General features: G+C 40.8%; 2 non-coding genes across 2 annotated transcripts; both read left to right on the forward strand.

Annotated features, from left to right (window-relative positions):
• Window positions 1-9,675: 9,675 nt before the first annotated feature.
• Window positions 9,676-9,839, forward strand: LOC135044872 (U1 spliceosomal RNA). Its single transcript, XR_010237408.1, has one exon. It is a non-coding gene; the product is annotated as a U1 spliceosomal RNA (small nuclear RNA).
• Window positions 9,840-9,991: 152 nt separating this feature from the next.
• LOC135044549 (U1 spliceosomal RNA) lies at window positions 9,992-10,154 on the forward strand. Its single transcript, XR_010237120.1, has one exon. It is a non-coding gene; the product is annotated as a U1 spliceosomal RNA (small nuclear RNA).
• The last annotated feature ends 4,134 nt before the right edge of the window (window positions 10,155-14,288 follow it).

Below are 14,288 nucleotides of genomic sequence, written 5' to 3' on the forward strand. Positions count from 1 at the left end.
AACTACATTGTCACCAGAAGAGCAATACAAAATGTACAAGTGATATATTAAAATCATCTTTCCAGCTTGAATTTCAATGATGCATTGGGGCAACGATTTTGTGAGAAACATCTTACCCTTAAATAAAGATTTTCTTAATTCCTTACCTGTGTGCTAATTAGATATCACCTTGTTTTCACATTAAACAGACTTCCACATGAGAAAGCAGCAAGGATGCAGTGGCGTTAATGTTTCCTGGTGTCAACCTGTATTATTTCAGTAGATATTGAAATGAGGATGCATCTTGCTGCCTTTCCAATGAAGCAAGTTTAATTTAGTAATAGGTGAAAAACCATCCCTACAAAGATGTTAATCCGATACTTGGCTTTGTGGACACTTTTCAGAGAACAAATTAGTTAGCATAAAAATAAAGCCAGAAAATGAAGAGCTGTTTAATCACTCAATTGGATTTTTCTGCCAGCATATTTCATTTTCTCTGCAACCCACTGCTAAATTGTGCTTCCTAGCTGTTTTTTGATAAAATCACTTAATCAAATCTAACTCTGATTACATCAGAGTAGGCCAGGTACCCTACACCATAAGAGGGGGTTTGAAATTTTGACTTGTCTACTTAAAGATCACCAAAATCTGATGACAAGGTCAATAACATCCCTGGGTGGGATTGAACCACCAACCCTTTGGTTAATAACCAAACACACTAACCGATTGCACCACAGAGACACTTTGCAAAAGTACATACTGACAAAGGCTAATAAGCATTCATCTAGAACGTTTCCTAGAAAACTTTAAAAAGTCAATAATCTGGAGAGTTTTTGTAAGATGTTTCTTCCATCAACCAATGAAGAAACGCATTGGTACTTTCCCATGATGAGTGAGTGCTTCAGGATCTCTTGCACTTACATGTGCAGCAGAGTACTGCAATTGAAGCATGCTGGGCCCCTTAACCCAGAGGTAGGCAGATTGAAACTATCCTCTGCTATATGCATTTTTTTTTTGTTAATTAAAGTAATCCAAAACTGGGATTGATATTTTTGCTATTTTATTTTTACTTAAAGTACAATAACTTTTACCATTTTAATTTGTTTTAATAGTATATTGACAGTATTGTTTTCTTTCAAAAATCCACTTAATTTTCTTTACCCTATTATTAAAATGGTAATTGACAAAAACAAACTACATTGTCACCAGAAGAGCAATACAAAATGTACAAGTGATATATTAAAATCATCTTTCCAGCTTGAATTTCAATGATGCATTGGGGCAACGATTTTGTGAGAAACATCTTCACCCTTAAATAAAGATTTTCTTAATTCCTTACCTGTGTGCTAATTAGATATCACCTTGTTTTCACATTAAACAGACTTCCACATGAGAAAGCAGCAAGGATGCAGTGGCGTTAATGTTTCCTGGTGTCAACCTGTATTATTTCAGTAGATATTGAAATGAGGATGCATCTTGCTGCCTTTCCAATGAAGCAAGTTTAATTTAGTAATAGGTGAAAAACCATCCCTACAAAGATGTTAATCAGATACTTGGCTTTGTGGACACTTTTCAGAGAACAAATTTGTTAGCATAAAAATAAAGCCAGAAAATGAAGAGCTGTTTAATCACTCAATTGGATTTTTTTTGCCAGCATATTTCTTTTTCTCTGCAAACCACTGCTAAATTGTGCTTCCTAGCTGTTTTTATAAAATCACTGAATCAAATCTAACTCTGATTACATCAGAGAAGGCCAGGTACCCTACACCATAACAGGGGTTTTTGAAATTTTGACTTGTCTACTTAAAGATCACCAAAATCTGATAACAAGGTCAATTACATCCCTGGGTGGGATTGAACCACCAACCTTTTGGTTAATAGCCGTACACACTAACTGATTGCGCCACAGCGACACTTTGCAAAAGTACATACTGACAAAGGCTAATAAGCATTCATCTAGAACGTTTCCTAGAAAAACTTTAAATAGTCAATAATCTGGAGAGTTTTTGTAAGATGTTTCTTCCATCAACCAATGAAGAAACACATTGGTACTTTCCCATGATGAGTGAGTGCTTCAGGATCTCTTGCAATTACATGTGCAGCAGAGTACTGTAATGGAAGCATGCTGGGTCCATAGCCCAGAGGTAAGCAGATTGAAACTATCCTCTGCTATATGCGTTTTTTTTTGTTAATTCAAGTAATCCAAAACTGGGATTGATATTTTTGCTCTTTTATTTTTACTTAAAGTACAATAACTTTTACCATTTTCATTTGTTTTAGTGCAAATGGCATATCAGCAGTCAGCACTAACTGGTGACATGCCATTTGTACAAGTAAGCCATGTGTGACTAATATATAAACATGCTTTATTAAATAACACCTCAAACTATCATACCCAGGATTCAAACCTATAACCTGTTGAATTTTAATCAAACACCCTACCCATGGAGCTACTTGATCCTACATCTTTTCTAACCTCCAAAAACAGATTCAGTTGCATTTTCCAGCGTGTTTTGTTTGCGCCTTTGCAAATGTCTTACATCGACAAACTTATTTAGTACTATTTTGCAAATAGGGTTACATTGTCGCAACATTGTGTTCCCTAATTGCTTGATTTTTTAAATGCAACAATTGATAAAGACACCTGATAATTGCTCTGTGGAGTCTTCTTTTGTGTTTTGTGTTTAGTCTTTAGATCTGAATTTGAATGTACTTGTGAACTAACTTAATTTCCTACTTCTAAATTCATTCCTAAATTCACTACTTACATGAATCCTGTAGTTGGGCATTTTGGGACTTCGATTGTGGGCATTGTTTTGTGTCCAGACCAGCAGCAGGTGGTGTGCATTTGCTGGAAAGGCATCGAAGACCTCCGATATGCTGCATCTCCTGATGTGTGTCTCCCTCAAGTGGCTGTCAGCAAATGCCTGCTAGACACCCCATTCCAAGCTGATTGTGACATCATGGAACATGCATCATAGAACAGGCATGCTAAAACATGGGTCTTCAACCTGCGACCCTCCAGCTGCTGTGGAACTATACATCCCAGCATGCCCTGCCTCAGTTTTAGCATACCTTAATAGCAAAACTGTGGCAGGGCATGCTGGGATGTGTAGTTTCACAGCAGCTGGAGGGCCACAGGATGAAGACCCATGTGCTAGAGCCAAGCCGCAGGTACATTGAATGCTAGCAAGCTGAATATTTAAATCCTTTTTGTTCCGCAGCATTCCAATGCGGAAGATTCCATGGAACCAGAGATCCTTCCATTGAGAAGGACATGCTGCCTGGATGACTACACTGTGCAAATTAAATCACGGAGCCAGTTGGCTTGTGGGTGGCTCTGGTGACTGGGTGGTTGGGTGGGTGGTGTGTCGGAGGTGGAGCGCATGCAAATGATTGTGTATCATCCAGCTAGTGAGAGAGAAAACTCATGCAGGAGTGTGCCTGCTTGTCAGTGGGTTATGCACCTTGCCAGACGTTAAATCTACATAGAGCAGCTGGAGGGGACAAGAGCAGGTTTGCAAAATATAGATAGAAGAGCATATATGCTGGCGCATTCTCCATGATTGTGTCAGCTTATGTTTTGGTGCACTGCACTTTCCTCCACTAAGTTTTAGCCATTTTTGTTAAGCTCAAGTGTAGTTTCTTCTCGGCCTTTTGGCTGTGATCTTGTATCGTGGTTGAAGGGTCTGCTGGAGGGAGGGATTGTTTTCTTCATTGGCGAAAGACCAAAGATATTCCAGGATGGAAGGCTTGGGAACACTATCTGTTTTTCAGTTGTGGAAGAGCACAGAGGTCGGATTGGACTACATTCTATAGTAAAGGATATCTTTCTATTTATTGACCCTCCCCTTATATGTGTCTGTGTTACAATAAAGCTTCGGTTTTGTGAATCCCTCACCCTCTTACACTCCACACCCATAGCCTTATTAACTGTTGTATTATTGTATAGTTTAAATGTATAGTGCAGTTCATGATTTATAGTGTAGACTGGCCTGTGCTGTAGTTCTTGAACTGTACTATACCGTCAGCATTTGTATTGTGTTTTGGCTGTGCTGCAACACTGTATTTATGTGTGCAATGTTTATGTATGTTTTTTTTTATGTCAATAAAGACTGCTTTTTCAAGCCAATATCTGAAAACAATCAATGTTTATCTTTGATGGCAATAAAAGTGGTATGATATTTGATGCTTTTGAAATCCAATATCTGATATGTCCCCTATCTGGGAACCATATATTAAATGGCTTTTCAGAAAAGGGAGATGGGAGAAGAGCTTTCAGTACTTGTAGGACCGATGCACATAAAGAAGCAAAAAAACATACATAAACATTACACACATAAGTACCGCGTTGCGGCACAGCCAAAACACAATAGAAATGCTGACGGTATAGTACAGTTCAAGAACTACAGCACAGGCCAGCCTACACTATAAATCATGAACTGCACTATACATTTAAACTGTACAATAATACAACAGTTAATAAGGCTATGGGTGTGGAGTGTAAGAGGGTGAGGGAATCACAAGCCCGAAGCTTTATTGAAAGACTGACACATATAAGGGGAGGATTAATACATAGAAAGACATCCTTTACTATAGAATGTAGTTCAATCCGGTCTTTCAACTCTTCCACAATTGATAAACGGATAGTGTTCCCAAGCCTTCCATCCTGGAATATCTTTGGTCTTTCGCCAATGAAGAAAGCAATCCCTCCCTCCAGCAGACCCTTCAACCACAATACAAGATCACAGCCAAAAGGCCGAGAAGCAACTACACTTGAGCTTAACAAAAATGGCTAAAACTTAGTGGAGGAAAGTGCAGTGCACCAAAACATAAGCTGACACAATCATGGAGAATGCGCCAGCATATATGCTCTTCTATCTATATTTTGCAAACCTGCTCTTGTCCCCTCCAGCTGCTCTATGTAGATTTAACGTCTGGCAAGGTGCATAACCCACTGACAAGCAGGCACACTCCTGCATGAGTTTTCACTCTCACTAGCTGGATGATACACAATCATTTGCATGTGCTCCACCTCCGACACACCACCCACCCAACCACCCAGTCACCAGAGCCACCCACAAACCAACTGGCTCCGTGATTTAATTTGCACAGTGTAGTCATCCAGGCAGCATGTCCTTCTCAATGGAGGGATCTCTGGTTCCATGGAATCTTCCGCATTGGAATGCTGCGGAACAAAAAGGATTTAAATATTCAGCTTGCTAGCATTCAATGTACCTGCGGCTTGGCTCTAGCACATGGGTCTTCATCCTGTGGCCCTCCAGCTGCTGTGAAACTACACATCCCAGCATGCCCTGCCACAGTTTTGCTATAAGGTATGCTAAAACTAAGGCAGGGCATGCTGGGATGTGTAGTTCCACAGCAGTTGGAGGGTCGCAGGTTGAAGACCCATGTTTTAGCATGCCTGTTCTATGATGCATGTTCCGTGATGTCACAATCAGCTTGGAATGGGGTGTCTAGCAGGCATTTGCTGACAGCCACTTGAGGGAGACACACATCAGGAGATGCAGCATATCGGAGGTCTTCGATGCCTTTCCAGCAAATGCACACCACCTGCTGCTGGTCTGGACACAAAACAATGCCCACAATCGAAGTCCCAAAATGCCCAACTACAGGATTCATGTAAGTAGTGAATTTAGGAATGAATTTAGAAGTAGGAAATTAAGTTAGTTCACAAGTACATTCAAATTCAGATCTAAAGTCTAGGTAGGCCTCACGTCCTGGCAGCCGCCAGCATTTAAAAATGCCTTGATTAGAGGTACGGAATTAAATGTAGATAAGAAGAAGACACAAAATAAGACTCCGCAGAGCAGTTATCAGGTGTTTTTATCAATTGTTGCATTTAAAAAATCAAGCAATTAGGGAACACAATGTTGCAACAATGTAACCCTATTTGCAAAATAGTACTAAATAAGTTTGTCGATGTAAGACATTTGCAAAGGCGCATCCAAAACACGCTGGAAAATGCAACTGAATCTGTGTTTGGAGGCTAGAATAGGAAATGTGCATCGGTCCTACAAGTACTGAAAGCTCTTCTCCCATCTCCCTTTTCTGAAAAGCCATTTAATATATGGTTCCCAGATAGGGGACATATCAGATATTGCCTTTCAAAAGCAGCAAATATCATACCACTTCTATTGCCATCAAAGATAAACATTGATTGTTTTCAGATATTGGATTGAAAAAGCAGTCTTTATTGACATAAAGAAGCCATAAAACATACATAAACATTACACACATAAGTACTGTGTTGCAGCACAGCCAAAACACAATACAAATGCTGTCGGTATAGTACAGTTCAAGAACTACAGCACAGGTCAGCCTACACTATAAATCATGAACTGCACTATACATTTAAACAATACAATAGTTAATAAGGCTATGGGTGTGGAGTGTAAGAGGGTGACGGAATCACAAGCCCAAAGCTTTATTGAAAGACAGACACATATAAAGGGAGGATTAATAAATACAAAGATACCCTTTACTATAGAATGTAGTCCAATCCGGTCTTTCAACTCTTCCACAACTGAAAAACGGATAGTGTTCCCAAGCCTTCCATCCTGGAATATCTTCAGTCTCTCGCCAATGAAGAAAACAATCCCTCCAGCAGACTCTTCAACCACAATACAATATCACAGCCAAAAGAGCGAGAAGCAACTACACTTGCGTTTAAACAAAATGGCTAAAACTTAGTGGAGGAAAGTGCAGTGCACCAAAACATAAGCTGACACAATCATGGAGAATGCGCCAGCATATATGCTCTTCTGTCTATATTTTCCAAACCTGCTCTTGTCCCCTCCAGTTGCTCCATGTAGATTTGACGTCTGGCAAGGTGCATAACTCACTGACAAGCAGGCACACTCCTGCATGAGTTTTCTCTCTCACTAGCTGGATGATACACATTCATTTTCATGTGCTCCACCTCCGACACACCGCCCACCTAACCACCCAGTAACCAGAGCCACCCACAAGCCAACTGGCTCCGTGATTTAATTTGCACAGTGCAGTCATCCAGGCAGCATGTCCTTCTCAATGGAATAATCTCTGGTTCCATGGAATCTTCCACATTGGAATGCTGCGGAACAAAAAGGATTTAAACGTTCAGCTTGCTAGCATTCAATGTACCTGCGGTTTGGTTCTAGCACATGGGTCTTCATCCTGTGGCCCTCCAGCTGCTGTGAAACTACACATCCCAGCATGCCCTGCCACAGTTTTGCTATTAAGGTATGCTAAAACTGAGGCAGGGCATGCTGGGATATGTAGTTCCACAGCAGCTGGAGGGTCGCAGGTTGAAGACCCATGTTCTAGCATGCCTGTTCTATGATGCATGTTCCGTGATGTCACAATCAGCTTGGAATGGGGTGTCTAGCATGCATTTGCTGACTGCCACTTGAGGCAGACACACATCAGGAGATGCAGCATATCGGAGGTCTTCGATGCCTTTCCAGCAAATGCACACCACCAGCTGCTGGTCTGGACACAAAACAATGCCCACAATTGAAGGCTCAAAATGCCCAACTACAGGATTAATGTAAGTAGTGAATTTAGGAATGAGTTTAGAAGTAGGAAATTAAGTTAGTTCACAAGTACATTCAAATTCAGATCTAAAGACTAGGTAGGCCTCACGTCCTGGCAGCACCCAGCATTTAAAAATGCCTTGATTATAGGTAGGGAATTAAATGTAGATAAGAAGTAGACACAAAAGAAGACTCCACAGAGCAATTATCAGGTGTCTTTATCAATTTTTGCATTTAAAAAATCAAGCAATTAGGGAACACAATGTTGCGACAATGTAACCCTATTTGCAAAATAGTACTAAATAAGTTTGTCGATGTAAGACATTTGCAAAGGCGCAAACAAAACACGCTGGAAAATGCAACTGAATCTGTTTTTGGAGGTTAGAATAGATGCAGGATCAAGTAGCTCAATGGGTAGGGTGTTTGATTAGAATTTAACAGGTTATAGGTTTGAATCCTGGGTATGATAGTTTGAGGTGTTATTTAATAAAGTATGTTTATATATTAGTCACACATGGCTTACTTGTACAAATGGCATGTCACCAGTTAGTGCTGACTGCTGATATGCCATTTACACAAACATGCCATGTGTGACTGTATATGCATTTAAGGAGGGCACCCCTGCAATACCACAAACCATTGAGTGTCAAGTATACTAGATATATCTTCATATCTCATGTGCTTTCTCTGAGATCAATCTTGTTATGCCCCTTCCCCACAAGGCATGCGCCTTTTGTCCATATTGCAAAAATGGGGGGGAGGGCATATAATTCTCTGTCACAGGGCACCAAAAAGTCTAGTTATGGCTCTGGTATGCATTATGTAATCTGGCAGACCATCTCTCCAACACTGGCTGGTTGGAATAGAAATCCGGTTATCTATGTGAGCAAATGACCATCAACGATTTACTCTCAAACACTAAAAAATGGACAAAAATGGTCCCCTAAACAAATTGGTTAAATTTTGGGTTTAACCAATTTGTGTAATGACCATTTTTGACCACTTTTCTAGTGTTTGGGAGCAAATGGTTAATTGACATTTGCTCCTATACATTACCAGATTTTCATTCCATCCATCCAGACTGGATAGATAGCCTGACAGATAATTGTGTAGTGTACGCCCAGGATAACTGTTAGTCATGCTTTATTTTATGGCGGCACATAAATGGGTGGACAGATCCAGGGCAAGCACTGCCCACTCATGCATAGTTGTCAACTGATGTGAAGTTCCAGGGGGCAATCTCAGTTATAAAGAGAAGTATCTGGAAATTGTCCCTAGTTAAAAAAAAAAAATTTGATCAACTCCATTTATTTAGTATGATATCCCAGGTGATAGGATGCCGGCAGTCAGAACAACATACTTTATTAAATAACACATCTCAAACTACCATACCCAGGATTCAAACCTATAACCTGTTGAATTCTAATCAAACACCCTACCTATTGAGCTATTTGATCCTGCATAAAAATTGTGAACATTATATGAAGCTATTGGTACTTTGCAAAAAAAAAGAATCAGCATTACAACGCAGCAGATCCATGCAGTTTGCAGCCACACACTACATGTATCTGCTCAGCCACAATGCTGATTATTTCTTCCCAAAGTACAAGGTGAGCTCCAAACAGAATTCTCTAGCTTAGAATTATACCTTTCTTTGCCAAACCTAGAAGTCGGGCCCCCCACCCTGGGATCCCCCAGAGGGAGGCCTGCACCGTCATGCGGCAGGCTTGTCCGTTTTGGAAGCAGGCTGATGGGCAGCCCAGGATTGCTTCAGTCTGGGCTTGGCAGGTCTGGAAACATGAGCTTGCTTTGGGTATGCCTGACCTTGGGTACGCTTTACCTGGAGGATGAAAGGGCCAAGAAAAGTACTTTTAGCCTTCTGCGTGGTAGGAGTCATACTAGGTAGGCAAGCTGTTTTAGCAGTAGCCAGATCAGCTACAATCTTATTGAGGTCTTCTCCAAAAGGAGATTCAACTGAGGCAGCACAAGGGAACTCTCATCTGGGGACAACAACTGCAGGGAGAACACATATTTTCAGATGAACATGGTAGGGCAGAAGGCTGCCTAATACTGAAGCACCCCCAAACAACAAATCAAATGCAACTTACTTGACAGAGATGTGCCTGAGCAACGGCCCTCCCCAGCCCTATCCCAAATCATACTTATTTTGCATAGGAGATACCATGGTCATGAAGATTGTTCTCCCAGGGTTAGGTTCATTCATTGCATTCTGGGTATGCTGACCCCTGTGATTTCCCCAAATGTGGGAAACTCGACTGCATTATTTGTGGTAGTGGGGGACTGTGTTTGTGCTTTCCTCTGGTCAGCTCTGGTAAAAGTCAGATTTCTTTGTCTCAGATCTTCCTCTAGCCTTGTTCTTCTTTCGAGAGTTCCCTTGTGCTGCCTCAGTTGGATCTCCTTCACTTGACAGGGGGGTGCCCGAGCAGCGACCCTCCCCAGCTCTAGCCCAACTCCTACTTAGTTGCCAGGTGAGATACTATGATCATGAAGTTGCTTCTCCCAGGGCAAGGCTCACCCATTGCACTCTGGGTGTGCTGCCCCTGCGATTTCCCCAAATGTGGGAAACTTGACTGCATAATTTGAGTTTTCCCTGGTCGGCTCTCATGTAATTCAGATCTCTTTGTCTCAGGTCTCTCTCCAGCCTAGTTTGCTGTCTGGTTCTACTTCTTTTTTCTTGAGCCCCTCCCTTCTATACCCTTGTGCACTATCCTGACTTCTCCTCCCGTCTGCTTACTTTATGCCTCCCAATGCACAATGCAAACTACGGGTAGTGCTGCAGGGCCCACACCCTTTTACTTGCTTTACAGAGCAGCTCTGGAGCTGTTACAGTGCCCAGCTGCTGCAAGAAATCAGCTTGAATGCTTCAGGGGCTGGGGAATGGCCAACATGAGCCCCACACCGAAGGAGGGTGGGGGTGCTTAATGCGAACTAGGGGTCATCCAAGCACCACAAAAGGCCTCCATGCCCTGCACGCTCCTTTTCTCTTTTCATATGCAGACGAGGGTTGAAGCCAACTTTGACCCACTGCTTGGATGACATCACCATATTCAAATCCATCTGCTGCAGGCCATCCCCCAGGAATGCTTGCACTAGTTGTTGCATTTGGTTTGTTGTTTGGGGGTGCTTCAGTATTAGGCAGCCTTCTGCCACCCCATGTTCATCTGAAAATATGTGTTCTCCCTGCAGTTGTTGTCCCCAGATGAGAGTTCCCTTGTGCTGCCTCAGTTGAATCTCCTTTACTTGACAGAGATGTGCCTGAGCAGCGGCCCTCCCCAGCCCTATCCCAAATCAAAAAAACACAAAAACTACCCACACAGGTGTGACCCTCTGTAGGAAATCAGTAGCGCTGTCCCCACCATTTATCGGAGATAATCAATAAATAATTAAAAAATGGCTAATTACTATTAAATTTTAAAACATATAAATCATATTTTATTAACATATATTGCTGCAGCAAAATTGACATACATAAAAATGCATATTGTGTATAGTGGATGCCTTTAATGTAAATGCTCCACATACACAAATGTATATACTTAATTACGTTTATTCTCTGAGGCTTGGATTTTAATAAGCTGACTTCAAAATGTCCACATAGATTAATGATAGACCAATGAGCTCGGCATTTACGGACACTGCTTGCATGAGTATGTCCTTAATTAATTAATGTCCCGAAAAAGATGTGTGCACACATATATCACTTTGAATGGATAGTTACCATGGGCGATAAGTTTTTCATTCACCTGTTTAGGACCGTCCCAATTGGAAAGACTCCCTCTGCTGGTGCTTGTCCATTTACTGCAGAATATCTGGAGACAATATCCACGGGAATCCGTCCACAGTGCTCCGGCTCCCTCTGCTGGTGGCTAACCGCAATTGCAGGTGGACTGGCTGTTTTGTCGTAGCCAGAAGCCGGTGATCGTGTAAAACAAGCAGGAGGTGATAGTCACTGCCAGTAGGTCCTTCGAAAACGCGTTTCTCCGCCTTCCCAGTGCGTTCAGCGGCTTCCTCAGTTCGAATGACCATCATCCCAATGAACACTTTATATAGCCCCACTTATTTGAAATTCCCGCGGCCATTCGCGCATGCGCACTCAAACGTGCGTTCCAAGCCTCAGTCTCATTACAAACTTTAAATAGACTCCAGCGGCCATTTTAGCTGGTTAAAACACACGATCCAAGCCTCATTATCACACCCGGAAGTTGCATCCATCGTTCTTATTAACAATATCAGAATCAAGCCTCGTTTTAAAACATAATTATCTACAACTTCATATTCAATTATACTGAACTCTAATGCAATTTGCTCAACAAGATTACGTCACTTAGTTTAATCATAATTAATTTATCATGATTACAAGTAATCCATGTCTTATTTGACAACATCAGTACAAATATGACCGTATTTAAGAACAATATTAATACTAGTCAACACATCCTATTTTATTAGCACAGGTGATAAATATATTAAATATACTGCTCAACAGTATCATTACTCGGAAATAAAAGGGGACTAATTTTGATTATAATTTGTACTTTATAATTTATAATTTAGATCCCCACACGCCATCTTGTGGTTCAAATACATAATTACATTAAGATCGAAAATGACATCATTATAACAAATACTTTTGTTAAGGAGGTAGATCAAAACCGATATTTACATTACAAAAGTAGTCATTTACAACGATGGAAGGATAATATACCGAAGGGCCAGTTCCTTCGGATAAAAAGGAATTGTTCCACCAAAGAAGGAGCAAGAGAACAAATGGAATCTCTCTATGGGGCGTTTCTTACGCAGGGGTATCCAATATCTGTTCTTGACCAGGCTTGGAAGGAGGTGGAAAATATGGAAAGAGACCATTTATTGGATACCACCAGCAAAAATACTAGAAAGAAAAATAACAAAATGACGGATAGGACAACAATGTTTGTAACTAAGTATAATACTAGTGCATACAAGATCAAGAGGATAATTAAGAAGAACTTTTCTATTCTCAAGTTGGATGAGATGTTGAACTCCAATGTAGTCCTTAGTGAACAGGTAATATTTCGGAAGTCAGATAGTCTGAAGTCCGCACTAGCTCCAAGTTTTTTTAGGAGACCTGGGGAAAAATCCATGGCTCCAGATGCCCAAGGGGGACAAATAGATACATGGATACCCAAACCGCCATTAGGGTTCCATAAGTGTGGTAGACTAAACTGTACAACATGCAAACACACAAAAAAGAAAACCACACAATTTGTCTCATCTGTATCGGGAGAGAAATTCAATATAAAAAGTTTTCTGAATTGTAGATCCATGTATGTTATCTACGTCTTACAGTGTGGTTGTGGAGCACAGTACGTGGGGCGCACCACTCGGGCACTTCACGTTAGGTTCATGGAGCATAAAAGACAGATAGATAAAAAAGTAGGAAACACCTACCTATACCGCCATATTTTGGAATGCAATGGAGGGAAAAGTGATAATCTACAAATCATGGCAATTGAACAAGTGGCGGTAACCAGTAGAGGAGGTGATAGGTATAAAAGGTTATGTAAGAAAGAGGCTTTCTGGATCTTTAGCCTAAAAACCTTGATCCCGCAGGGTCTGAATGATACGGTTGAGTTAAATAAAATCTAAGTTCAAATGTTTAATATTTATAATATAAATATTTGATTTTTATAAATATCATTCTTGACATATAATATATGGGGGGGTGGGATAGGATATGGTTCCTTATGATGCTGGATTAAGGAGATGGAGATAACAGGATTATGTATAACAATACGAAGGGGTGTAATTATGTATTTGAACCACAAGATGGCGTGTGGGGATCTAAATTATAAATTATAAAGTACAAATTATAATCAAAATTAGTCCCCTTTTATTTCCGAGTAATGATACTGTTGAGCAGTATATTTAATATATTTATCACCTGTGCTAATAAAATAGGATGTGTTGACTAGTATTAATATTGTTCTTAAATACGGTCATATTTGTACTGATGTTGTCAAATAAGACATGGATTACTTGTAATCATGATAAATTAATTATGATTAAACTAAGTGACGTAATCTTGTTGAGCAAATTGCATTAGAGTTCAGTATAATTGAATATGAAGTTGTAGATAATTATGTTTTAAAACGAGGCTTGATTCTGATATTGTTAATAAGAACGATGGATGCAACTTCCGGGTGTGATAATGAGGCTTGGATCGTGTGTTTTAACCAGCTAAAATGGCCGCTGGAGTCTATTTAAAGTTTGTAATGAGACTGAGGCTTGGAACGCACGTTTGAGTGCGCATGCGCGAATGGCCGCGGGAATTTCAAATAAGTGGGGCTATATAAAGTGTTCATTGGGATGATGGTCATTCGAACTGAGGAAGCCGCTGAACGCACTGGGAAGGCGGAGAAACGCGTTTTCGAAGGACCTACTGGCAGTGACTATCACCTCCTGCTTGTTTTACACGATCACCGGCTTCTGGCTACGACAAAACAGCCAGTCCACCTGCAATTGCGGTTAGCCACCAGCAGAGGGAGCCGGAGCACTGTGGACGGATTCCCGTGGATATTGTCTCCAGATATTCTGCAGTAAATGGACAAGCACCAGCAGAGGGAGTCTTTCCAATTGGGACGGTCCTAAACAGACTGTTCTAAAGAGGTGAATGAAAAACTTATCGCCCATGGTAACTATCCATTCAAAGTGATATATGTGTGCACACATCTTTTTCGGGACATTAATTAATTAAGGACATACTCATGCAAG

Source organism: Pseudophryne corroboree, unplaced genomic scaffold (genome assembly GCF_028390025.1).
Source record: "Pseudophryne corroboree isolate aPseCor3 unplaced genomic scaffold, aPseCor3.hap2 scaffold_90, whole genome shotgun sequence".
NCBI classification, from domain to species: domain Eukaryota; kingdom Metazoa; phylum Chordata; class Amphibia; order Anura; family Myobatrachidae; genus Pseudophryne; species Pseudophryne corroboree.